Source organism: Chiloscyllium punctatum, chromosome 24 (assembly GCF_047496795.1).
Source record: "Chiloscyllium punctatum isolate Juve2018m chromosome 24, sChiPun1.3, whole genome shotgun sequence".
Lineage (NCBI taxonomy): Eukaryota > Metazoa > Chordata > Chondrichthyes > Orectolobiformes > Hemiscylliidae > Chiloscyllium > Chiloscyllium punctatum.
In genome coordinates this window covers 49,460,210-49,486,090 of record NC_092762.1, presented here as the reverse complement: position 1 = coordinate 49,486,090, position 25,881 = coordinate 49,460,210, and the positions used below count along the sequence as shown (strand labels likewise).

Sequence of the window (25,881 nt, the reverse complement as noted above, 5' to 3'; positions counted from 1 at the left end):
CTCATTAGAGACCCATCACAAAAGAAAAAAAAAATCCTTCCAAGACATTTCCAGCAGCCTTTTGTTTGAAAAAGAATAGTTTTTTTTTACATTAATGAAGTCATCACACAACCGACCCTGCTAGAGATGCAGGTTGGACCCGATCGTCTCACTGATTGGTGTTTCAACTCAGTTTCGGTTTCTGATAGGGTAACAGCATTGTCACTCAGTCCAGATCCCGGCCCATTCCATCGTTAGGTTGACTCGTGAGTACTTTCCTATTCTTGTCTGAGGTGTACATCATTTTTATTTTAGTTTCAATTCGTGGACTGCTTCAGGTAAGGATATAGTTCTTTCTTTTTCAGTTTCATTTATATATGGCAAAATAAATTCCTTTCCTCGTATTTACCGTTTGATACGTATATATTTTGCATCCAATGTTTAGACAGCTTTAATAGTGCTAAAATTATTTAACAAAAATAATGTATTGTAATATTCGCCACCTTTTCAGATGTTTCAAAACCGATGTTAAATTAGTTAATCCTTTTAAACGTATTGTACTTCATGTGTATTTTAAACAAGCGTTTAGATTTTTTTCAGCAAACTAGAGAAATACTGTTTAAAAAAAAACAAATGCTGGTAACGCTCAGGTAGGTCAGGAGACACAGTAAATGTTTAGGAGCTTGTTAACTTGTATTTAATGTTTATTGAATAAAAATGCAATTCTTGCTGACTGCAAGATATAAATCAGTGTTCAAAGTTGAAGTTCTAAGCCTGATTTATTTTTGTCAGCGCTAAATTCCCACTCCATCAATTATTCCATAACCCAGTGTAAAATAAATGTGAAGTGATAGTAATAAACCTAACGGGAACAGCCCCAAAATGCAAATCGATACTTACTGAACTTTGGAATAATTCAGAGGGATCCTTTGCGTTTCTGTTGATAACTCTTTGTCCAATTACAATAAAGTAAGCGGGAATTTTAAAGTTTAAACACAACCAACGCCAGTATATAATTTGAGGCGTCAGTTATTGGTATGTAGGGAGAAAGGGGTATTTGTTGTAGGGATCTTATTGCAGCGTGTCATCGAAAATTAAAAACGCTAATTAAAAGGCAGCCTGCAGATGAGTGCTGGAAATGTAAAGCATCAAGACTAGACTGGTTCGCACTTAGGGTGTGCGGCGTTGATATCTATAGTTGCCCCCAGCGATATCTACCAAACTAGTTCACTCCGATCTACGTGCCCAGGTTTAAGCGGAGGATATTCTGCTCTTGTTTCCATGTCAGAATAAATGAATTTCTGCCTCATACTTCTTTACTAAAAGCCGAATAAAAGGTAAAAATCCAGGGCAGATCTCATGAATATTGAGCTATGAAGTTTGCTTGTAAACGCTATTTCTAAGAAATAGCACTTAAATCATTAACGACTTCGACAATAACTGAATAAATACTCATGAATTATTTAAATATGAGTTGTATTTTATCCTATTAAGCCTGGTCTAAGCTTCCTAACTTTTCACATTTCTGCAATTTGCGATTTGAAGTAGAGCTGAATGTTATTTTAAAATAACAATTGTTCACAAGTCGTCATGGACAGGGGAGGGAAATGATTCACTTTAATTACTGTTTTGTTAAATACACGCCTCTGCTGCTGTATCTGAGGTCATTAACGTTGCGTGGAGGTTTCTGTGCTAAATGAATTGTTGGGGAAATTCCACTGTTAATGAGCCAGCTTACCAAACAGACCGACCAAGTAGAGGTAATTACTGCAATCTGGCGTGAAATTGGAGCTAGAAAAGAAATCTTTCCCAAAACCTAGTGATTATCTGTCGAGTTTAACTTAAAACCGTTATATTTAACGCGAACACTTCACGGTTTGATTTTTCTTCTCTCTCCCCTCCTAGCTTCACGGGAGTTTTAACCGAAGTTACTCCATTGAGCATCCTGTCTATATCGGGTCACACATAAAATACTGTTCGACGATGGATTGTGATAGATTTTAGAATTTTAAATGAATTTATAGTTAACTGACAAATTGCCTTTCATTTTAAACGAGAGACTATGTGAACTGAAATTCTCTTCATTTTATCTATAACCCTAAAAGCTCTCAGCAGGTAAGTTAGCATCAGAAACCTGGTCCATGAATCCGGTTTTGATTATGGAATCACAGTGGCGCTGGCGGAAGGAAATCTTTAAGATGCGTTAGTTCGTTTTCGGAAAACGACACTGGACTCTGTGCAAAAGCGCTTGGTCTGAAGTCTACATCTTGCACCAATAGAAAGTCCTATTTATCAGCAAACTTGCAGACATTACAGCAGTAGTATTGTAGCTTCTCCCCGAAAATTTAAGCTCTTGGAATTCTAACATATTCGCACTCAAGGGGTTAATTTTACGTGCTAAGCGGAGAGGCTCTTTGCTGAAGCTGTGGGCCAGAACTGCTAGACCTATCTCTGTTAACTCTCAGTTCGCACGAAGGTCCTACTGGGTATGCGATGGCGGGGGGTTGTAAATTTCTGAATTGTATTTTCATATGTTGGAGTTTCACTAAAAAATGAAATGCTGATATATTTAGGGATCAAATCACTTGTCAAAATGAGCATATTTAATTAGACTAAATAGGTTGGAGCCGTCTGCATCCAGACACTGTTCACCTATTATTGGAAGCAGTCTCCAAACCGTGCAGTTTGTTTTAACAGCTGCAGTTAAACGGCTGCTTATTGTTAGCGTTTTGTATTTTTCCAGATTTACTGCCCTTGTACGTTTTGTCAACAACAGACAAGATTTCCGCTGATCTCCATTCAATCACTTGTTTAAGTGTAATTATCATGGCTACACTTTTACATTCACGGCATTTGAATTCAATTACCTTTATGTACACCTACAAACCCAATAAAACCATAGTTGGGGCAACTGACCATTCGGCGTGACTTAGAATAATGTGAGCTTTATATAAAACAACCTGTCATGGGAAGGGCCTGGGTTAATTTTCACGTCAGACAGCGACTTTCTGTAAACATGAAACGAAAATGCAACGTGTCACGTTCTTATCTCTCATAATTTGGCTTTTGTTTGGCAGCTGCGAATATTTTCTGTCGCATTGGACCACAGTTTTGTTTAAAACTTCAGAAAATAATTGGATATTAACTGGATTGGTCCTGTACAATATAACAAATGAGGTCTTAAAAGGGAACATAAAGGAGCAGGTGTTTGAAGAGGTTGTTATACTGATGCTCAATTTTTATTTCGCAAAAGACTATTTGCAGTTAAATACAGAAGTTTTACATCAGCGAAAATAAAACTTAAATTTCAGTGAAATTAACCACTGATATTAGAGGCCTTGTAACATTATTTTCACTCCGCGCTGTTTTTTGTTTACAATTTGACTGCAGCATCCATCTTGTAAGTTTTTTTTTCCCTAAATAATTTCCCTCTTGGTCACTAAATTACCCAAACCGGTCCGGGCGGGCAGGGATGTGGAACGAGTTATCTCCTTGTTTTCCTCCCCAACCCCAACTTGCTGATTTAAATTCAATTGCGATGTTAATCAAAAGCCTGTTTAGTTAACAATGTAAATCGGTATTCGTTAGCGTTCTCAACAATTCGACTACAGGCGACACTTCTAAACGTACGAGTTACCGAAGGGATCTCTGACCGACATCAAACGAATGCCGAGTCTAACCCCAATATGGGTAAATGGCGTGGCCTAATTCTGAGTTTATTCAAAGCAAAATACTGTTTAAAATTGGGATCGGTAACTCTTTTTTTAAAAAAAAGACGAACTGTTGAAACTTGGAATAAATGTACAGGAAGTCGTCCATACTCCGAGACCAATAAAAAGTCAACCTCAAGTGAGACCAGCATCAGACAGGCAAGGTGACATATCTATCCACGTTGGAAATACTGCAGTGATGCTCTGAGACACAACACACATACTGTAATCCTACTCCAATTTCATCGTGAATCAGTTCTCATCGGTGATATTGCAGTTTCCGCGCTCAGTTCCACTTAGTGATCACCCCTCCTTAGACAGCGTTTATCTATTTTCAAAATGAACATATAAACTAGTCGATTGGACCATCTACAAGCACTTAACTGCCTAATTAAAAGTAAATGACTGCAGATGCTGGAATCTGAAACCAAAAGAGCAAATACTGGAAAATCTCAGCAGGTCTGACAGCATCTGTAAGGAGAGAAAAAGCTGACGTTTCGAGTCTAAGTGACCCTTTGTCAAAGCTAAAAAAGGGGATAAATTTATTACTATTTACCAGCATTTGCCTCCCTATATACCAGCATTTTCTCTAACTGCTTAATTGTCTTTTTTTTGTTTTTCCAGAAACTTCCTTCTGTTATTGTTCTATTAATTCCCATTTTGGATAATGAACTGATTGGGGTAATGGTAAGGTTTGATTTCAAAATGTTTTGAACTAATTAATGTATAAATCTTAATATACCAAGACGAAAGGTCGTTGTTACCAGGGCTTTGCAATGTTTAGTGTACCTGAATCCAGACTCTCAAAATTTTGAATCAAAAGTAGCAAAATATTTTTTAAATACTAATGTAAGTTAAGATACAGTTAGCATACTGCATCTGGTTTTGGTATCTTATTTTGAAAATGCACATGACTGATGCTGAGAGGCTTTACTTGCAAGATATGGCTGGAGACATCAGTGGACTTCATGTCGGGTAAAATAATTAGGTAAAAAGGAAGTTTAAGAGAAAATAGTGAGGTTTTAATGTGCCATGTCAGGTAAATAGCCCAACAGTTATTCTGGTAACCAGAAATAATTTAACACTGGGATATAGAAATAATGGTTGAAGAAGTACCTAGAGTGTCCAGGTTGAGTGGCAATTTAGTGAATGTGAGGAAGAGCTAGGGTAACTGGACAAAATGAAGACTACTTCAATCAGCTCTCTGTTAATTGGCCTCTCCAGTACTATAAGCTTCTAAGCTATTCATCTTCCTGATGCATGTTTTTCTGAGTCAGAAGAAAACAGATGGATGATGATTTTAAACCATCAGTTGCTTTGCTACTGAGTAAGATTGATTAGAACAGTACATCAGCAGAGTTAACTGATTTTGTTCCTATTAATGGATGAGCAATCAATGTTTGGTGAATTTTGCTTTGGCAAGGCTCTCTTTTGACTTTAAGTGATTTAAACCATAAGGTTAATTCAGTAGAATTTATTGATTTTAATGTTAGGAATTACAGCATGGAAACAGACCTTTCAGTCCAACTCGTCCTTGCTGACCAAGTTCTCAAACTAAACTATTCCGCTTCCGTTTGGCCCATATCCATCCAAACATTCCTATTCATGTACTTATCCAAATGTCTTTTAAATATTTATACTATACCTCCAACCACCACTTCATCTGGCAATTAATTCCACATCTTTGTTGAAAGAAAGTCACCCTTGTCCTTTTCAAAAAATAACTTTCTCCTCCCTCCTTAGAAAATATGCTCCCTTGTTTTGAATCACGCTCTAACCTAGAGAAAAGACTTTTGTTGGTCACCTTATCTATACCCATCATGATTTTATAACCCTCTAAAGTCACCCCTCACCTCCTATGATACTGGTGGGTGGTTCCCAACATCACCCTGATAAATATTTTCTGAACTGTCTCCAGTTTATTTATATCCTTCCTATATCAGAGTGACCAAAACTGCATATAGTATTCTAGAAGAGGCGTCACCAATGTCCTGTACAACCTCAAGAATTCTGTACCTGAACCCCTAGGTGTCTCTGTTCTATTAATTGTAAAAGCCTTACTATTAATCGTAAAAGGGTACAAACAATGACTGCAGATGCTGGAAACCAGATTCTGGATTAGTGGTACTGGAAGAGCACAGCAGTTCAGGCAGCATCCGAGGAGCAGTAAAATCAATGTTTTGGGCAAAAGCCCTTCATCAGAAATACTGGAATATTAATTGTAAAAGTTCTTCCCTTATTTGTTTTACCATAATGCAATACTTCTCATTATCTAAATCAAATTCTGTCTGCTATTCAGCCCATTAATCCAACTGATCAAGATCTCTTTTTGTAATATTGGATAATTTTCTTCACTGTTCACTATACTACCAACTTTGGTGTAGTCTACAATCTTACTAACTATGCTTCCTACATTCTCTTCCAAATTGTTTTTATAAATGACAAATATAAATGGATCCAGTTTCCTGTGGAACACCAATGGTCACAGGCCTCTAGTCTGAAAAACAACCTTCCACCATCCTCTATCTCATACCAGCAAGCCAATTTTGCATCCAGTTGGCAAGCTCATCCTGATTCCCATATGATCTAACTTTGCTAATTAGTCTACCATGCAGAACCTGCTCAAAGGCTTTATTAAAGTCCATTGAAACCATGTCTACTGCTCCATCCTCAATCCTTTTGGTTACCACTTCAAAAAAAAATCAAATCAAGTTTGTGAGATACTATTTCCCTTGCACAAAACCATGCTGACTATCCCTAACTGGTCCTCATCTCTCCAAATGCATGCTAATCCTAATTCATAATGGTCTCTAACCATCTACTCCCACCGATGTCAGGCTCGCAGGTCTATAGTACTCAAGATTCTCCTTACAGGCCTTCGTAAATAAAAGCACAACATTATCCACCCTCCAGTCCTTTGGCACCTCCGCCGTGGTTATAGATGATACAAATATTTCTGCTGGGGGCCCTGCAATTTCTTCCCTAATTTTCCAAAATGGAGCACAAGATAAAACAATCAAAAGAAACCAAACATATTCAATCTAGACAGTGTATGCTTCAAACCATTGCCCAACTTTTTAATGACCGTATTAATTCAAACTTAAAGCAGCAAAGACTAATAACATCAGCGGGGATGAATCAAATCGGGTAGCTGATTCTCCTTTTGACTGCAGTCAACAAAAAGCAAAGTCAGACAAACTAACTGGGCAGTTGATCTAATGTCTACACTGCACCATCTGTCCAAATAGAAGTTCACTCTGCTACTTTTTTTTTTAAAAACAAATGGCCAAGAAAAAATTATGAAAGGTGCCAATCTGCTACTATCAGACGTTTTCTCTGCAGTTGCTGTTTTTGTACAAATGTGTTCGTTATCTAAACAAGTCCTTCCATAAAACCAATTTATGTTCTTGGTAAGGCCAACATAATTGCCTTCATGGGTTGTAATGAATCCCAAGGGTGCTGGTATACAGTCTAATGCATGGTCTTGATCATCTTGGGTCTCGTGTACAAGTTAGTTTAAAAAAAAATTGGTATTCAATTATAGTTCTACAATGGTCTGCTGCATGGTTCCTACAACAAACTGCCTTTGGATTTTTACAACTTTACTATCTTAGTCTGTAATAGTTGAATGTGTACTAAAGTTTGACCATTTCCTACAGTGAAATTCCTGGATTATTTTAGAATGTATAATTCCTATAACAGCAAGTTGTATTAATCATTTTTGTGCCTACTCAAATTATGCCTGTTGTATTGAAACATTTTCTTAATACCCTGTAGGAAGTTCCCTTTTGTACTGTCACCTCATATTGACATACAGCCAAGTTGCCTTCACTGTCCCAACCTATAGTCACTTCATGCAACCAAATAATACGATACATTTTGAATGTATTTCCCACAGCACCTCACATTAAGTCATTAGTAACAAATGCTGACATTGTAGTGTAATCTTAGCCCGTCAAATAATAGTCTATTATTTCCTCAAACTTGTGTAAGCTTCTCCTGTTGTTTCTTTTCCCGCTCATGCCTGTTCCTCTTTAGTCTTGCCTGAGCTGCCTACATTAGCCTCTGATTCCCCAAAGTCTCAAATCTTCCTTCTGAGTAAACTTTGAGGTATTGGATGAGTAGAAAATTCTTCCAAATAATTATTTGTAAGGCAAGTCATTGAGCTCAGGAAGTGAAGGTTACACCCTCTACAGTTATTAATTTTGTCCCTTTCCCTAGCCATGTGAGGCTATACAACAGAGATTTTCTGACTGTGTTTACCTTCTTCTTTACTTCTGCCTGGAAAAGAAATCACTTTATGTCCCTGTCTCAGTTTGTCTTCTGATGCTTTTATCTGTACTATTTTGTTTCTGGCGTGAAAAATGTGGCACTAGAAAAGTAAAGCAGGTCAGGCAGCATCCTTGGATTCTACCTGACCTGTTGTGCTTTTCCAGTGCCCCTGCTCCTTGGATGCTGCCTGACTTGCTGACCTTTTCCAGTGCCAGACTTTTTTTTCAACTCTGATGTCCAACATTGCTGTCCCTACTTTCTCCTACCATTCTAATGCTGTCAGTAATTTCCTATTATAGATCATCCTTTAAAACTTGCTATTCTCTATACACAATCCCATCACTAATTGCTCACTGGAAAACTATACCTGCGTCTTTTAAAGTTCTTAATTTCAACCCACCATGTCTGTTTTGAGCTTCTTACAACACTCTGTGCTCCTCTACTTCTGCTGCCTTGAACATGACCAATTTTTAAAGTTGTACTGCATGAAAACAGAACATTTGGTCCATCTTATCTATGCTGACCAGACATTCTAAATTAATCTCGTCTCATTTGCCATCACGGAGTCCACATTTCTCCATACCCTTCCCATTCTTGTATCTATCTAGATGTCTTTTAAATGTTGTAATTGTACCAACCTTCACCACTTCCTCTGGCAGCTCATTCCATGCATACACCACTTACTCAGCTCCCTTCTTATATCTTCCCCCTCCCCTTAAACCTATGACTCCTAGGTTTGGACTGCCCCACCCCAGAGAAAAGACCTGGCTATTTACCTTATTTATGCCTCTCATTTTATAAACCTCTATTAGGTCCACTCCTCAGCCTCTGACACTACAGGGTAAATAGCTGCAGCCTATTTGGCCTCTCCCTAGAGCTCAAACCTTGCAACTTCAGAAACATCTTTGTAATTCCTTTCTATGCCCTTTCAAATTTCACAACATCTTTCCTATAGTAAGGAGACCAGAAGTGAATGCAGTATTCCAAAAAAAACAATGTCCTGTACTACCACAACATGATCTCCTAATTCCTATACTCAGTGCTCAGACCAATAAAGGCAAGTGTACCAACACCACCTTCACTACCCTGTCCACCAGTAACTCCACCTTCAAGGAAATATGCACCTGCACCCCAAGGTCTTTGTTTGGCTACACATCCCCAGGACCCTCCTATTAAGTGTATAAGTTTTATCTTAACTCCCTTGCCAACATGGAAATGCCTCACATTTATCTGAATTAAAATTTATCTGTCACTCCTCAGCCCATCTGTTCAAGATCCTGTTGTTCTGAGATAATCTTCTCAGTATGGATGAGTTGGACCAAAGGGTCTGTTTCCATGCTGTATGATTCTATAACATCCACAGCACCTTTGGATAACTCATTACTTTTGGAGGGCAGTCACTGCTGTTTTGTAGCGAAGACTATTAAGCACCTTGTGCTCAGCAGATCTAAAACAGCACGTGAGGAATGCCACTATGCTGCTGACAAAGGAGGAATGTTGACTATGTCACTAGGGGTAGGTTCATGCTTAAATATAAATACTATAATTTCCATCTGCGATTAGCACAAGTCCTTATCTCCTTTGACATTGCACCTTTTAGAATGCAGCATTTCACTCTGCACCATTCTGAAGTATCAAGATAAATTACTTTGTTAGCAGTTGTGAACAAAAGTTCCCAGCCTTGTTGTGACAACCAAATTGTTTATGAAATGTAAGTGAAATGTCTGAAACAGTTTTCACTTGATTACATGTAATAAGTCCTCCTTGCTGGGGTGCCACAGTGACTTAGTCAGTGAAAAGAATGAGCTTTGTAAGTGATGGGCTAGTGTGCTCCTGAAATGCCTCTGTAGTAAGGTGGGTTGTTCAGTAATCTTGTAAATTTAGACCTGCTACTTATTGCCCATATACAGTTTCCATCCCTCTGTTTGCCTCCTGTACATGTATCTATCAAGATATGACTTAAATGTTGATAATGTACCTACTTCCATCAGCTCCATTGGCAGTGTATTCCAGGCACCCATCACCCTAGTATGAATGTTTTTTCTCTGCACTTCTCCCCTAAACTTTGTTCCTGTCACCTTGAACCTGTGCCCTCTTGTAGCTGATCTTTCTACCCTGTGGGGAGGGAGAGCCTCTGACTACCCATCCAAATGATGCTTCTCATAATTTTGTAGACCTCTATTATATTGCCTCAGTTTGCATCTTTCCAGTGAAAATAATTTGAGTTTATACAAGCTTTCCTCATAACTAACACCCTTCAGACCAGACAACATCATGGTAAAAGTATCCTTGTCATTGACAGTGTAGTGACCAAAACTGCACACAGTATTCCAAACATGGCCTAGCTAAAGTTTTTATAGTTACTGTAATGTAACGAAGTTCATTGTTTGGCCTAACACGAGGAGTCTCCTTTAGGAGAAAGGTGGCATTCCTAAACCAAAGTAGCTTTGAAAAATCTACACAGTTGTTGTAGTACCTGAAGATTTTACTCATCAGCCGAGTTTGCAGTCTACTGTGATTCCATCAAGAACCATAGCTGATTCTCCTTCTCGACCAACCCTTGGTGATGGACCATAAATTTTGCAATAAGCAAAAGGCTTACAATGCAAGATTAATTATCAATAAAATCCTGGTCAGTTGCAGTATAGAAATGATTGCGAGCATAGATTAGAGAATTCTTGATCATTTTTAATCATTTTTTTCCAAAAGATAGAGTGCAAAATCTGATTATTCTGTTCAGATAGACTGTGGTATCGATGGAGGGGACTGGTTCCACCTCATTATTATTTTTCTTTCGTGGGATGTGGCTGTTGCTGGCAATGCCGCACTTATTGACCATCCTTAATTGGATTGGTATTTTTAAGCCAACATTCTGATATGGTTTAGCAAGCCAGAGTTAATGGCATCACTGGATCTGAAGTCAAACATAGGCCAGATTAAGAGTGCCAGACTTCCTTTTTCTAAAGGATATTAGTGACTTGGCTGAATCCTTTACGGCAATCGATGGTTGTCATGGTTACAAATACTGAGACTGTTTATATTCCACATTTATTACTTGAATTTAAATTCCACCAGCTGCCTTTGTGCCCAGAAGCCCAGATTACTGTTAAAATATGGATTATGACCACTATACCACCAACTCCAAAGATGTGCAGGCTAGGTGGATTGGCCATTGGAAATGCAGGGTTATGTGGTGTGTGTGGTGGTGGGCTGAGTTGCATATAGTTCAAAAGATAAGTGTGGACTCTAAGCTCAATGGTCTACTGCCATACAGAAGGGATTATAAGTGTTTACTTTGCTCCTCTTGTGCTGGTGTTTTGTGAATTTCACGTTTGCTTTTTGTTGCTAAGAGAAGAAATGATCTTTTTTCAAGAGGCATTTGGATGGGTATATGAATAGGAAGGGTTTGGAGGGATATGGGTGGGTGCTGGCAGGCGGAACTAGATTGGGTTGGGATATCTGGTCAGCATGGACAAGTTGGATTGAAGGGTCTGTTTCCATGCTGTACATATCTATGATACAATCTCGCTAACTCAAAAACCAGCTTTGTGATGTCTGCCTGAATCTCTGAAGTTTTCAGGCTGTGAAGTTAGTTGGATGCTCAGTTGGAGAAATTACAAATGTTTTAAACTTGCACTATACACTCAACTTGTACTTTGGGAATAATTTTTGATTTTGTTAGGACTGCTGTTATCTTTCAGAGGAAGTGGGGAAGAGATTTTCTTTTTTAAGAAAGAGAAAAAATGAATAAAGCACCACCTTCAGCACCGCAACAGTAATGTGAAAGCCAGAAGGCAAATCTGTCGTTATTTTGACAATGGTGTAAAATAGATGGTAGAAAATTGGCAGTCCTTTTTAACATGTAGATTTTCATAATTAAGTTGCAGATGTAAAATGCTGCTTGTTCACAACTCATTTGCACAAGAGCACATTTTTTTAAAGGTACCCCGTAAGGAGAGCAAAGAGCCTTCTGATATTTAACCATGTAGCTCTTAGGATCCTGGGTATAATCCAGGATTTTGAACAACCTGGACAGATGCATGTTAAGTTGGCATTTTCTTCCTCTCTGGAAAAGCCCTAGATTTATGTAGCAGGTGCAGCAGAAAAGTGAGTGACTTAGATGAATGGGAGCTCAGTACTGACATACTATTCAGGGCTATATTCATGATGGAGCTTAGTTACTACTGGTTTGTAATATAGCCAGTGTTTAGGATAATAAAATTCCTACAGTGTGGAAAGAGACCATTCAGCCCATCAAGTCTGTACTGACTCCCTGTATCCCAATAAACATGCATTTACCACTGTTAACCCACCTAACATGTGCACTACAGGGCAACTTAGCAAGGCCAATTCACCTAACCTGCATATCTTTGTGACTGAGAGGAATCTGGAGCACCCAGCAGAAAGGTACAAGGAGAATGTGCAAACTCCATAGAAACAGTTGGTCAAGGCTGGAATTGAACCTGGGTCTCTAGCACTGTGAGGCAACAGTGCCAACCACTGAACTACTATGTTGCCCCTGTATTCAGGAGGGCAAAAAAAGTAATTTGTATAAAGATTGCTACACAAAACATCTTCAAAAATAATGTGCTTGTGATATTAAAGTTCATGTTCAGAATTTGAATACCTGACAACTATCTTGCTATATTGTGTGGGATAGTTGGGAGTGATTACAAAAGAATTGGTTCATTAAGACTTCTATTGATACCAATTGAGTACAGCAGAGGTGGTCTGTTACCTGATCACCTCTTCACTTCCACACACCCAACTTTTAAAACAATAATACCCAACAGTGTTACTTTTAAATAGTGTTAAATACAGAAATTGAACTTGGTGTGCCATGTTGTGAATGGCATATTTTGTTCATTGGCTGTTGTTGCTAATATGTGTGGACAGGATGCTTTTCAGTTGATTTTGAGACACTGTTAAAGATGAATTCTTGTTCTTCTGACTCTAATTTTCTTTTCTTTTGCCTGGCTGAATTTTCATTTGAAGTATTGGGTTTGCAGTGCATTTCTGGTACTTGATCGACAAGATATTAGCTTTGTACTCCAAAACTGAACTGCAGATGTTTTGACCCACACTGGAAGTGCTAGCACAACGATAATGAACAGGATTTCCACACTGCAATCTGATCAGGGATTTTTGGACCAGTGAGACAAACCACTAATTCCATTTTTGTATGCAATCATGTCTGAATTTCACTGCAGAGAGGAGGTGATCAGATCTCCCATTAAGATGGCACAGTTTCTCCTGGCAAGCTCAAACAAGAGGCATGGTTTCCATTATCATCCATTGGCCAAAAGCAGAATCCTTGACCTGATATGATTGATGCAGTAAACTGATGAATCATGATAAAACTACATTCTATTTGTGTAGTACAACAGTCTGTATTATTGCATCTACAGGCCCATAATGACATTCAGTATAACTTTGGTTGATTTTTCAACTCTGATTTAAAAGTGTGATCTGGGTTATCTGCTTGGAATGGGTATGAAAATACTTTTGTATTCAGCAAGTTGTAAACTCCTTCCAAAGACTTCAGAAACTGTTTATATTTGCATTATGCAATGTTTCGATGCTTAACCTGTTGACTGTTTTGCTGCTACCTTAAAAACAAGGGGTGAGAAGGTTTGAGTGAATGAATTTAGGTATAAAAGTTGACAGCCGTTCAGTTGGCTGTTATATCAATCATATTAAAATTACTTTGCAAAATTAGGTACAAATATTCAAAGTTACCACGTTGTAGACACTGGCTATCTCTAAAGCGCAACAAATATGTCTGAAACGGAGTGAAATGACGGAGTGACCTAAAACTAAAGTTCTTTCCTCCTTTCTGATCTTCAAAATGTGCTGTTCCGACTGTTGGTCATGACCAACAATGTTAGCAAACATTGCCTGAGTTTTTTTTTTGCTGTGCTCTGTTTGTACGGAGCACGTCTGTATCAAGGTTCTGCATGTCCTAAATTTAACCATCAGAATTGCAATGTCCCTATATCTTGACCAAGCAGTTATAAAGTTGAAGGAGTGTACTGTACATTTTGAGACAGTGAAAGATATTTTTCACTGAGAGGTTGCAGGCACTGTCATATGACTAACTAGCAGTCTGAGTATACCAGAAATTTCAAAATATGTAACATTTGGCTGTTTTCACATGTTTGAATTTAACCAATAAGTTTAAATTATGCCCCAAATACTAAAACCCTATCGAATTTGAATTTTACTATTTTGCCAACATCAAACCAATGAGATGATCCAATGTTTAGGGTATAAAAGATGCTGTCATTTTGGAGAGTTTTATTCATTCACAGGGTGAGGGTGTTGCTGGCTAGGCAGCATTTATTGCCCATCCCTAAATGCCCAGAGGGCAGTTAAGAGTCAACCACATTGTGGGTCTGGAATCACATGTAGACCAGATAAGGATGGCAGTTTCCTTCCCTAAAGGGCATTAGTGAACCAGCTGGGTTTTCTAACAATCAACAGTGGATTCATGGTCATCATTAGATTTAAGTCTGAACTTTTTTTATAATATTGAATTCAAATTCCACCATCTGCTTTGGTGGGACTTGGACTTGGGTTCCCAGAACATTATCTGGGTTTCTGGATTAACAGTCCAGTGATAATACCATGAGGCCATTGCCTCCCCTTAGTTAACCAGAGAGCGCGGTGACCCACCATCTAGAGAGAGAGACTGCCAGTCAAAATATTCTCTTATAAAAGGTATCTTTCCTCACGTGAAACATCTTTGTAGCAAAAGACTGAAGACTACTCTAGGAAATCTGCAGCTGAAAGTGGTTTTGAAAATTAAGCTGATGTAATTTTAATTGGAGTTTTTATTGGATCAGTACATTGTTATAGAGTGGGAGGTAGATAACAGACCTTTAAGAGAAAGGAGGCTTAGAGTTGCAAATAGTAGTTTAATAATCACTTTTAGAGTTAAAGAATAAATCTGACATTTTTCTTTAAACAGTGGAATTTGGTGAGTTCTGTCACTCCTATTTTGACAGATTACAATGCGAGGTGAGCTCTATGTTTAGTTTAATTAGCAGCTGCTGTAACACAGTGCAGATGAGAAATGGCAGAGTGGTCAACTCACCAGATGAGAAATACCAAACTAAAGAATTTGCTTGGATATCCTGAGTGCTTTAAAATAAATGAAGCATATTACAAACAGTACCTGTTAGAATTGTGGTAGTCTGTTTGCTCACAGCAATAAACAGATGACATGCAGGTGATATTAATTGAAGGATAAATATCAGTTAGATCCTGGAAGAATTCCCTAACCTCTCTCATTGTCATGCATTTTTTTTGTATCCCATGTAAAATGCACAGGCTGAGAATACCTCTCTACCTAAACCGTCTGTCTCAAGTAGATCTTGAATCTTGTTTCAGAGAGCTACTCATTAAGCTATTGCTGCACTTTGTGGGAATCCTTCATCCCTGTAACCTCTGTCCAGTAATTCACTTACTGCAGTCTGTCACTTTTAATGTCTCTCCCTGCTTCTATTCTCCCCCACCCAGCACAAAGGTATATTATAACCTTGTAGCTGCAGAGACTATGTTCACAGGTTGCTAGGTAACAGAAGATATTACACGATCAAAGGTAAGGTTGAGATTTAAGAGCTTTGCCTCACACTGAGTGATCAGTTAAAAGCAGGTGGCTTGAGAGAGAACCTTTTAAGTGTTTAAAACAGTAAATGAAGTAGGATAGTGCTGAAATGCAGAACATGACCTGTTTTAAGCCTGATGTCAAGCAAGTTCTTCACTAAATGAAGCAATTAACATGTAGAGTGGTGGAGGCATAAATCATACAATTGTGGTGGAGAGTGATCACTGGTCCTTTCTAGATAGATCAGCTGGGATGAGCTCCAAAGGTCCTTTCTTTCTTGTGTATTTTTATGGATCATGTGTTGGGAACAATTTACAATAAATTTAAACTCTTAATCACAAACCTCATTAATGTATCCTGGAACACTTCCAGCATAGTACAGGGTCTTCAGCCCTCTATGGTTTCACAGATTGGTGCAACAATTGGAAGCCCATCTAACCTATGCTATGTCATTCTCATCCATATGCCTATCCAACGACCATTTAAATGTCTTTTAAAGTTGGGGAGTCTGCTACTGATGCAGGCAGTGCATTCCATGTCCCTACCACTGAGTAAAGGAACTACCTCTGACGTCTGTCTTTTATCTATCACCCCTCAATTTAAAGCTATGTCCCCTTGTGCTAGCCATTGCCATCTGAAGAAAAAGTATCTCACTGTCCAACCCTCTAACTCTTTATGTCTCAATTAAGTCACTTCTCAATCTTCTTCTCTCGAAGAAAAACAGCCTCAAGTCCCTCAACCTTTCCTTGTAAGACCTTCCCTCCATAGCAGCAACATCTTAGTAAATCTCCTCTGAATGCTTTCCAAAGCTTTCATACCTTCTGAAACTCAACTTCTCTACCAATAAAGGCTAACACACCATATGCTGCCTTAACGACCCTATCAACCTGGGTGGGAACTTTTAAGGATCTATGTAGATGGACACTGAGATCTCTCTGCTCACTTACACTGTAAAGGATCTTACCATTGGCTCAGTACCATGCATTCCTGTTACTCTTTCCAAAGTGAATCACCTCACACTTCTCTGCATTAAACTCCATTTGCCACCTCTCAGGCCAACTCTGCAGCTTATACATGTCCCTCTGTAACCTGCAATATTCTTTGTCACTATCCACACTCTACTAACCTTTTGTGTCAACTGCAAATTGACTAACCTATCCTTCTATGCCCTCATCCAAGTCACTTATAAAAATAACAATAACAATGGACCCAAGACAGTTCCTTGTGGTACACCAGTAGTAATGAACTTCAGGTTGAATATTTCCCATCAACCACCACCCTCTGTCTGTCAACTAACCAATTTCTGATCCACACAGCTAAATCGCCCTCAATCCTATGCCTGTGTTTTCTGCAATAGCCTATAGTGGGGAACCTTATCAAACACCTTACTGAAATCCATATACACCACATCAACCACTTTAGATATAAAAGAGACCTAAAGGGCAACTTTTTCCACGCAGAGGGTGGTACGTGAATGGAATGAGCTGCCAGAGGAAGTGGTGGAGGCTGGTACAATTGCAACATTTAATGGCATCTGGATAGGTATATGAATAGGAAGGGTTTGGAGGGATATGGGCCATGTACTGGCAGGTGGGACTAGATTGGGTTGGGATATCTGGTTGGCATAGATGGGTTGGACCGAAGGGTCTGTTTCTGTGTTGTACATCTCTATGACTCCATCTACCTGTCTGGTCACCATCTCAAAGAATTCAATAAGGTTTGTGAGACATGACCTACCCTTAACAAAAGTGTTGACTATCCCTCTTAAACTTATGATTTATCATCTAGAAAGGAATATCTCTTATAACCCTTTCCGACACAAGTTTACAACTCATTTCATGTCAATTTGAGATCTCCTCCTCCTTTACTTCATTTTTATCTTTGTTTATTGCCTTAGTGAGAAACACAAAATTCAATTCCAAGTTTTCCCTCTGGGAGGACCCAATGCTTCCTGGGATTGTGGGTTGGGGAATCCACGACAATTTTGCAGCACTTTGTCCAATTTGTGGTCTTATTACAGATAAAACAATTGAACTTCCAGCAGCTAAGGCAAAATGATTACACCAAGGAAAAAAACTTGTATTCTAATTTTATATTTTTATGGAAGGAATTTGCAAAAATAGGCTTTGGATTGGGGAAGGCAGCCTTTCTTAAAATAAGGCAACATCTAGCCGCGACTGGGAACAGCCACTGCTGAGTAAATCTACAGCAGAATGGGATGGTGTCCCATTCTGAGAAGTCCCTCATCAGTGGTAGGGAAGATACTGGAGAAAATTAATCTCTCTATAGAGAAGTAAGAGTTTGATCAGGTTTAGTCAGTTTTTGTCAGTGGGAGGTCATAACTAACAAGCTTGTTTGAAATTTGACAAGGTGTGTAGTTAGTGTAATGTAATATGGATTTCAGCAAAGCCTTTGAGAAGGTCCCATGAGGGAAATTTTTTAAAAGAAAATCCAGGGTAACTTGGCAAATTGAATATAAAATTGGCTTAGCTACAAGAGGAAGGATGGAGGTAGAAAGCTTTTTGACTGGAGTGCAGTGTCTGGTAGCGTATCTCAGGATTAGGGCTGGGTCCTTTTTTTTTCTTGTTTATAAATGTTTATAGTAAAAATTTGGGAGTGGGGGAAGGTGGATGACATTCGCAGGGTGGTTGATTGTGACGAAGAAGGTTTTGGTTTTCAGGAAGATATAAATGAATTGGTCAGCTGAGTGGCAGACAAAATGTAACCCTGATCAGTGTGAGGTGATTCACTTTTATAAGAAGGGACTACTTGAATGGTAAGACATCTTTCTTTGCTGTTGCTTCGTCAAAACGAAGGAATTCTCTTCCCTAAAGGTCAACCTACAGCTCATGGACTACAGTTCAAGAAAGTAGCTCAGCACCACCTTTCTCAAGGACAAATAGGGATGGGCAATAAATACTGGCAAGCCAGCAACACCCACTTCCCACATGTGAATTAAAAATTTAGAAGCTCAGAAAAAGAGGGATTTTGGAGTTTTAGCCTACAGATCCCTGAAGGTGGTAGGAGAGATTAGTAGAGTTATTACAGCATAATACAGGGACATTTGACTTTCAGTTGTGACAGATGTGGCTAGGAAGGTTATGTTGGAATAGTGTAGGGTTTTGGTTAAGCCACAGCTATAGTAGTGTGTATGTGTAGTTCTAGTCATTACACTGTTGGAAGGATGTGATCACACTGGAGGTGGTGCAGAGGGGGTTGACCTGGAGATAACCAAAATGCTCTATTCCAGGCAACTAAGAGGCTAGATACATTCAGGTTTTTTTTTAAATTGGAGTGGAGAAGGTTGAGGGGGGGGCCTAATTTAAGGGACATGGACAAGGTAGGTAGAAAGCAGCTGTATCCCTATTCTGGACAACAAAAGGGCATAATTTCAAGGTGAAAGATAGAATGTTTAGAGAGAACAGTGACTGAGGATATTGTTGAATTCTTCTAACTCTGCTTGAGGGTTAAAATATTGCATATATCAAAAATATAGCAAATGTTACTTTTTGACTGTCTCAACCAATTAAAGAATTGCTGAGAATAGGAAGGGAACCCTCCTGATAGGGTTGGTCAAGAAAATATTGTGTTTCCTTGTTAAGATGAGAAACTAATGTTTGGTCTAATTGAGGAGAAGCAAGCTGGAGCTGAATGGCCTGTAATATTAGGATGCTGATCAATAATGCAGTTTGCCCGTTTGCACTGATTCCATTGATAGACTGAACTAGCAATGAAAGTGTTAATCCTGTCTCTTCCTCTAATTGATGCTGTTTGTGTAAATGTTGTTTTCACCTTTCAGCTGCGGCTTTGACAAGCTGAATAGCTTTTTATGTGCTGAGGGAGCAGCTGTGTCCTGTATGTTAGGAAATGGGTGAAACAATAGCCACCTAGTAAGGACCTCCATATTATGCAGGAACTCTTCAATATAAAGATTTATATGTTGACTAAGCTTTCAAATTTGGCTGGATAAATGTTGAATATAGAAAGTATGATTTGAAGGGGAGCATAGACTTCTCCCACTGTCCTCACTTGACCACTATCAAATGTGAAGAGCGCTAGACAAACTGACTGTTCATCTTACTGCTGTTTCTCATCTAAATTGTGTGCTTCAGAACCCAATATACTTTGAGTATTAAAAAGAGACCTTCTTTAATTTTTAAGAAATTGCCAAATAATTTGACTCTTGTATTAATATAATACCTAGTTACTCAATAAGAAAAATGTACATGGTGGGAAAGATTTTATTTTGCATGAAATATCTTCCTTCCCTAAGCCACCATTATTGGCCACAGTTTCAAATGTTACACTCCCGCCTTTTTGAGAGGAAGGGGAAATTGAGAGACAAACTTGTAAGGAAATGTCAGCTATCTGTAAGAATAATAGGGTCGTTATGGTAGGGGATTTTAACTTTCCAAACATCGACTGGGACTGCCATAGTGTTAAAGGTTTAGGTGGGGAGGAATTTAAGTGTGTACAAGAAATTTTTCTGATTCATTATGTGGATGTATCTACTAGGAAGGTGCAAAACTTGACCTACTCTTGCGAAATATGGCACGGCAGGTGTCAGTGGGGGAGCACTTTGGGGCCAGCGACCATTATTCTATTAGATTTAAAATAGTGATGGAAAAGGATAGACCAGATCTAAAATTGAAGTTCTAAATTGGAGAAAGGCCAATTTTGACAGTATTAGGCAAGAACTTTCAAAAGCTGATTGGGGGCAGATGTTTGCAGGTAAAGGGACGGCTGGAAAATGGGAAGCCTTCAGAAATGAGGTAATGAGAATTCAGAGAAAGTATATTCCTGTCAGGGTGAAAGGAAAGGCTGGTAGGTAGACAATGCTGGATGACTAAAGAAATTGAGGGTTTGGTTAAGAAAAAGAAGGAAACATATGTAAGGTTTAGACAGGATAGATCGAGTGAATCCTTAGAGTATAAAGGCAGTAGGAGAATACGTAAGAGGGAAATCAGGGAGAGCAAAAAGGGAACATGAGATAGCTTTGGCAAATGGAATTGAGGGGAATCCAAAGTATTTTAACAAATACATTAAGGACAAAAGGGTAACTAGGGAGAGACCAGGGCCCCTCAAAGATCAGCAAGGTGATCTTAGTGTGGAGCCGCAGAAAATGGGGGAGATATTAAACGAGTATTTTGCATCAGTATTTACTGTGGAAAAGGATATGGCAGATATAGACTGGAAGGAAATAGATGGTGACACCTTGCAGAATGTCCAGATTAGAGGAGGAAGTGCTGGATGTCTTGAAACACGTAAAGGTGGATAAATCTCCAGGACCTGATCAGGTGTACCCTCTAACCCTGTGGGAAACTAGAGAAGTAATTGGGCCTCTTGCTGAGATATTTGTATCATAGTCACATGAGACTGGAGGTTGACTAATGTGGTGCTACTGTTTAAGAAGGGTGGTAAGGACAAGCCAGGAAACTATAGACCAGTGATCCTGACCTCGGTGGTGGGCAATTTGTTGGAGGGAATCCTGAGGGACAGGATGTACATGTATTCAGAAAGGCAAGGACTGGTTAGGGATAGTCAACATGGCTCTGTGCGTGGAAAATCATGTCTCTTAAACTTGATTGAGTTTTTTTGAAGAAGTAACAAAGAAGATTAGGGCAGAATGGTGGGCGTGAACTATGTGGACTTCAGTAAGGCATTCGACAAGGTTCCCCATGAGAGACTGATTAGCAAGGTTAGATCCCATGGAATACATGGAGAACTAGCCATTTGGTTATAGAACTGGCTCAAAGGTAGAAGACAGAATGATGGTGGAGGGTTGTTTTTCTGGCTGGAGGCCTGTGACCAGTGGAGTGCCACAAGGGTCCTCTCATTTTTGTCATTTACATAAATGATTTGGATGTGAGCATAAGAGGTACAGTTAGCAAGTTTGCAGGTGACACCAAAATTGGAGGTGTAATGGATAGTGAAGAGGGTTACCTCCGATTACAACAGGATCTGGACCAGATGGGCCAATGGGCTGAGAAGTGGCAGATGGAGTTTAATTCAGATAAATGTGAGGTGCTGCATTTTGGGAAAGCAAATCTTAGCAGGACTTATCCACTTAATGGTAAGGTCCTAGGGAGTGTTGCTGAACAAAGAGACCTTGGAGTGCAGGTTCATAGCTCCTTGAAAGTGGAGTCGCAGATAGATAGGTTAGTGAAGAAGGTGTTTGGTATGTTTTCCTTTATTGGTCAGAGTATTGAGTACAGGAGTTGGGAGGTCATGTTGTGGCATTGGTTAGGCTACTGTTGGAATAGTGTGTGCAATTCTGGTCTCCAATCGGAAAGATGTTGTGAAACTTGAAAGGGTTCAGAAAAGATTTACAAGGATGTTGCCAGGGTTGGAGGATTTGACCTACAGGGAGAGGCTGGGGCTGTTTTCTCCTGAAGTGTCGGAGGCTGAGGGGTGACCTTATAGAGCTTTCCAAAATTGAGGGACATGGATAGGATAAATAGACAAAGTCTTTCCCTGGGGTGGGGGAGTCCTGCACTAGAGGGCATAGGTTTAGGGTGAGAAGGGAAAAAAATGTGATCATCACTGCTAGATTGCTGTCTCACATGTACTTTTGATATTTTCACCACTTAAATTTGAAGTGATGATCAGTTACTAAAGAAGTTTTCAACAATTAAACACATTTAGTCCACGAAGGACCTGAACTCAATTAGTTTATCTATTACTCCATTGTGAAGTACAGTAAAACCATTATGTAAAAGGAATGAGTTCCACTATAATTCTTGTCCAAATACATGATGTATCTTTTATATTTTTGTGTAATGCGTACATTACAAATTTTACAAACCGCAAAATTAATGAGCAGTAGATTTCACTGTTCTTGCTACCTACTAGGCCAGGGGTACTTGAACCAATAATAATTCAACAGCAAGTTGAACAAAGCCAATGGTTCATACCTGGAATCTTCATGCTCATTGGATCACTGCTTTATAATGGGAAGGACACCTGGCCAGATGTCTTGATTGGTATCGATTTTGGCCTTTTTAAAGTGCTTTAGGGACAACAAATTGTACTTCTGGAAAAAAGCACACGAGTTCAGTACACTATGATACTCCAGTCCAATAAGGAGTGTCTCTTGTGTGGTCAGATGATGTATCCTTCAGCTGAAATGCTAAACTATCTGTTCTGATGACTTTAGGTGAATGCCAAAAGATGAGGAGCACTGAGTTCTCTACCACAATCAAAAAGGGAGAGACCAGACAAACTGGCCGCTCCCTGCTGATCCCAATGCAAATTGAGCCCCACTTGAATCCGTCAAGTGCTTTCCACGTAACAGGAAAAACATTTAAAATTAATTTTTAAAGAAAACATGAATTGCCTGTTCATCTGAACTCTTCCATTATTGATGTTTGTGCTGCTTTAAAAGGCAGCAGTAAAAATCATAGCATCCTGTCATCACACTCTTTCAAAGTTATCTTCAGGTTGTAAAGGTAATACAAGTTTGTTCTTTCTGACTTTGATCACCTACAGAGGGAGGGGGCCAAACCTGTCATGTAGTGATGTTCTGTTTATTTTATTGCCATTGATATCATTATAGCTGATTTTGCACAGACTTGAGGTAATTCTAATGTGTTGATTTCATTTGTGCTAAAATCTTGACTGGCTGGTCTCGTGGTTTGAATCAATGCTGTTTGACATTTATTTGATGCTTTTGTAGTGGCTAAGGTCTTTGGAACCCTTTTGATTTGTCATAACCTTGTCAATGGCTGAATTTAATCCTTGTACCTGGTGTCTGAGCCTTCTGTGTCAAGGCACTACACAAGTCTGTCTGTCTTTCTCTTTTAATTCTAGCTATTACTTGATTTCTTTTTTGGATGTCTCTTTTCGTCTCTCTTTGCTTGCAGAGTTGGAACAGTTCTTAAATTTATTTTATTTTATAAATTTAAGAAAGCAAATTTGTACCTGTAGCAACCACCAGTGCCAGAGGCGACATAACACAGGATGTTCATGGAAGAAGAGAAACTACCTTGCAGCACTGTGAAATGAATTTGAAACAAGGTAATGATTCAACGTCTATCAGGACTTTGGGCTTCAAGTGCTATGCAGTAGGTTTCAGATTAAAACTGCACAGTCTGGGGGAAAAATATTAAACTGCAAAATTACAATCTGCTGTTGCAAGATACTTTTATGTTAATGTGCCATAAAAGGCAACCAGTTCGGAATTGCAGAAGCTATTTAGTTACTGTGGGAGGGCCTGTCTTGCAAACAATGGTTGTAGATGTTTTAGGAATGTTGTGTAAATCCTCAAATCCAGGCAGTTTTTAAAGACTTCCCTTTTGTTGGATCCAAAGCTAAATTTAGGAAAATGGCAGCAATATACAGAATAGGATGTGGTATGGGAGGAAACAGTAAAGAAGAATTTGATGAAACTGAGCAAAATGAGAAGTTTCCTTTTTTTCAGTCTTATCTGTAAAATCCTAGAGAAAATTGTTCCTCTAAAATATAGATGGGGAGGTATGAGATTAGCATGAATTAATTTCACATTTCATATGTCCTATTGACGCTGTAATTTTCTTTTTCCACACCACTCCTTTTAGTGTTCTGCCCAAATTAGTTAGCAATAACACAGAGGCAACTAGTTCTTGCAAGGACTGGACTGGTTGATAGGTGAATGTTGATTTGAGGATGGGAAAAATCTATTGTCTAAAATTGAGAGTTTGAATGCAGGTTGGTCATTTTGCAGTTGACAAACTATTCAGTTCAATTGCTTTCACCTTTCAGAGAGACTCCTCAAACTTGGCTTTCTTTTTAGATAAATTTTGACTGTTGGCTGGCCTGTTAAATTGCATTGTGTCTGACTATATCTTCTCTTTAGCAACTATGAAAGACAATATCAGTGTCAAGACCAAGACTCAGAGTGAGAGCTCACTGGCAGCTTTCCAATCTGCCCAGAAAGAATGTGCATGCCCATAAATTGCAGGGTGTACTTTATGAATGTATGCTGCTGGACAGCTTTATTCCTTTGAACCTTTGGAAATCATGGCTGTCATCCATACAGAATTGAAAACTATAAGTGGTTTGCATAAACATAAACTACACCTTAGTGACTGGGAAGGCTGCTTTCTAGTGGGCAATCACAACATTTACACTGTTCACTGACCAGGACACTTCTCTGGTAAAGCCATAGACAAACAGGATGCAAACAATATCCAAGCTACTGCTGAATGATTGATGTCAGTGGTAGCTCTCTTGATTGAGCCATAGATTAATTTGGCTTATTTTGAGCTTTGCCCCACTTAAGCACATTATCCAGCCGATGCTCAATGCACTGAAGTACTGCACGTTCAGGGTGCCATCTTTCAGATGTTTTACAGATCAGTTGGATGGTTTTTCAAAGAAAAAGTCACCTTCGACACAACTTGCAGAGATGATTAGAATAGCAACTGGCTTGGATTTGTCTACAGTTGAATATTGCACTGACTGCTCAAATGAAGAATAGAATGATGATAATTCTATTGAGACGAAGCATTCGGTAGATCATTTGATGTGGGCCAGATCGTATGAAGTCCAGTTAATGAGTGTAGGTGCCTTTTCCTGTGAACCAGTTGTGTGGCTTCTTTATGACTAGCTACCAGATTTATGGAATTCAATTTGAGCTCAGTCTTTCAGTATTGTCAGGACTGTTAATACTTGCTGATCAAATCATTAGTGAAGGGTCTTTTATTTATCAAGTGTTTGAAAGTGAATAGGAAAAGACTGTGCTCTGCCCCGAGGTGGTGAGGAAATTTTAAAACTTAAAAAGCAACTCTCTCTTTGTATAAAAGCATCAACTTATCTGAGAGCATACAGCATTTTAAACTATCTGAATTGAACCAGAGAGTTGGATCCTTGAAAAAGGAAGTGTAGATGAGGATCTGAAACCTGAATACAGGCTGAGGTAACCAGTTGTTGTTGGGAGCAACCACTTAATACAGGCTCTAACTTGGGTGGCAATAAAATGGCTTCTTAATGCAAACAATGTAACAAAATGGCTTCTAGGCTGCAAATTGACAATTGTGCTTAAAGCTGCATAAAATGGCTTTTAACCTTGCTAAAGCTGCATAATTGACTTGACCACAGTCTGTCTGCTAATCTTCATTTGAGACAATGTTTCCTTTACAGCATAGAAATAATTCGACTAGATAAGACACTACTGGCCATCCTAACTGATCTTCAAGTGCAGGTGCAAAAACTTGGTTCATGAGATAAGAATGGCTTAAGTTTTGGAAAACAAAGTTGGTTCTTAGGAAATATCATTTTGGGTTGAGTTGCTGTCAATAAAACCACTTGTTAAATTGATTGGTAATTGTTTGA

The 25,881-nt window shown here is 38.9% G+C and overlaps 1 long non-coding RNA gene across 3 annotated transcripts in view; it reads left to right on the top strand.

Annotated features, from left to right (window-relative positions):
* Positions 1-647: 647 nt before the first annotated feature.
* LOC140494529 (uncharacterized) overlaps positions 648-25,881 on the top strand; it is a 66,506-nt gene continuing 41,272 nt past the window's right edge. For 2 of the 3 annotated variants that reach the window (XR_011964000.1, XR_011964001.1), the window contains exons 1-2: positions 648-4,376; positions 23,433-23,586. This is a non-coding gene — a long non-coding RNA (uncharacterized lncRNA). The remainder of the gene's footprint in view (positions 4,377-23,432; positions 23,587-25,881) is intronic. The other variant, XR_011964002.1, reaches the window with a different exon arrangement.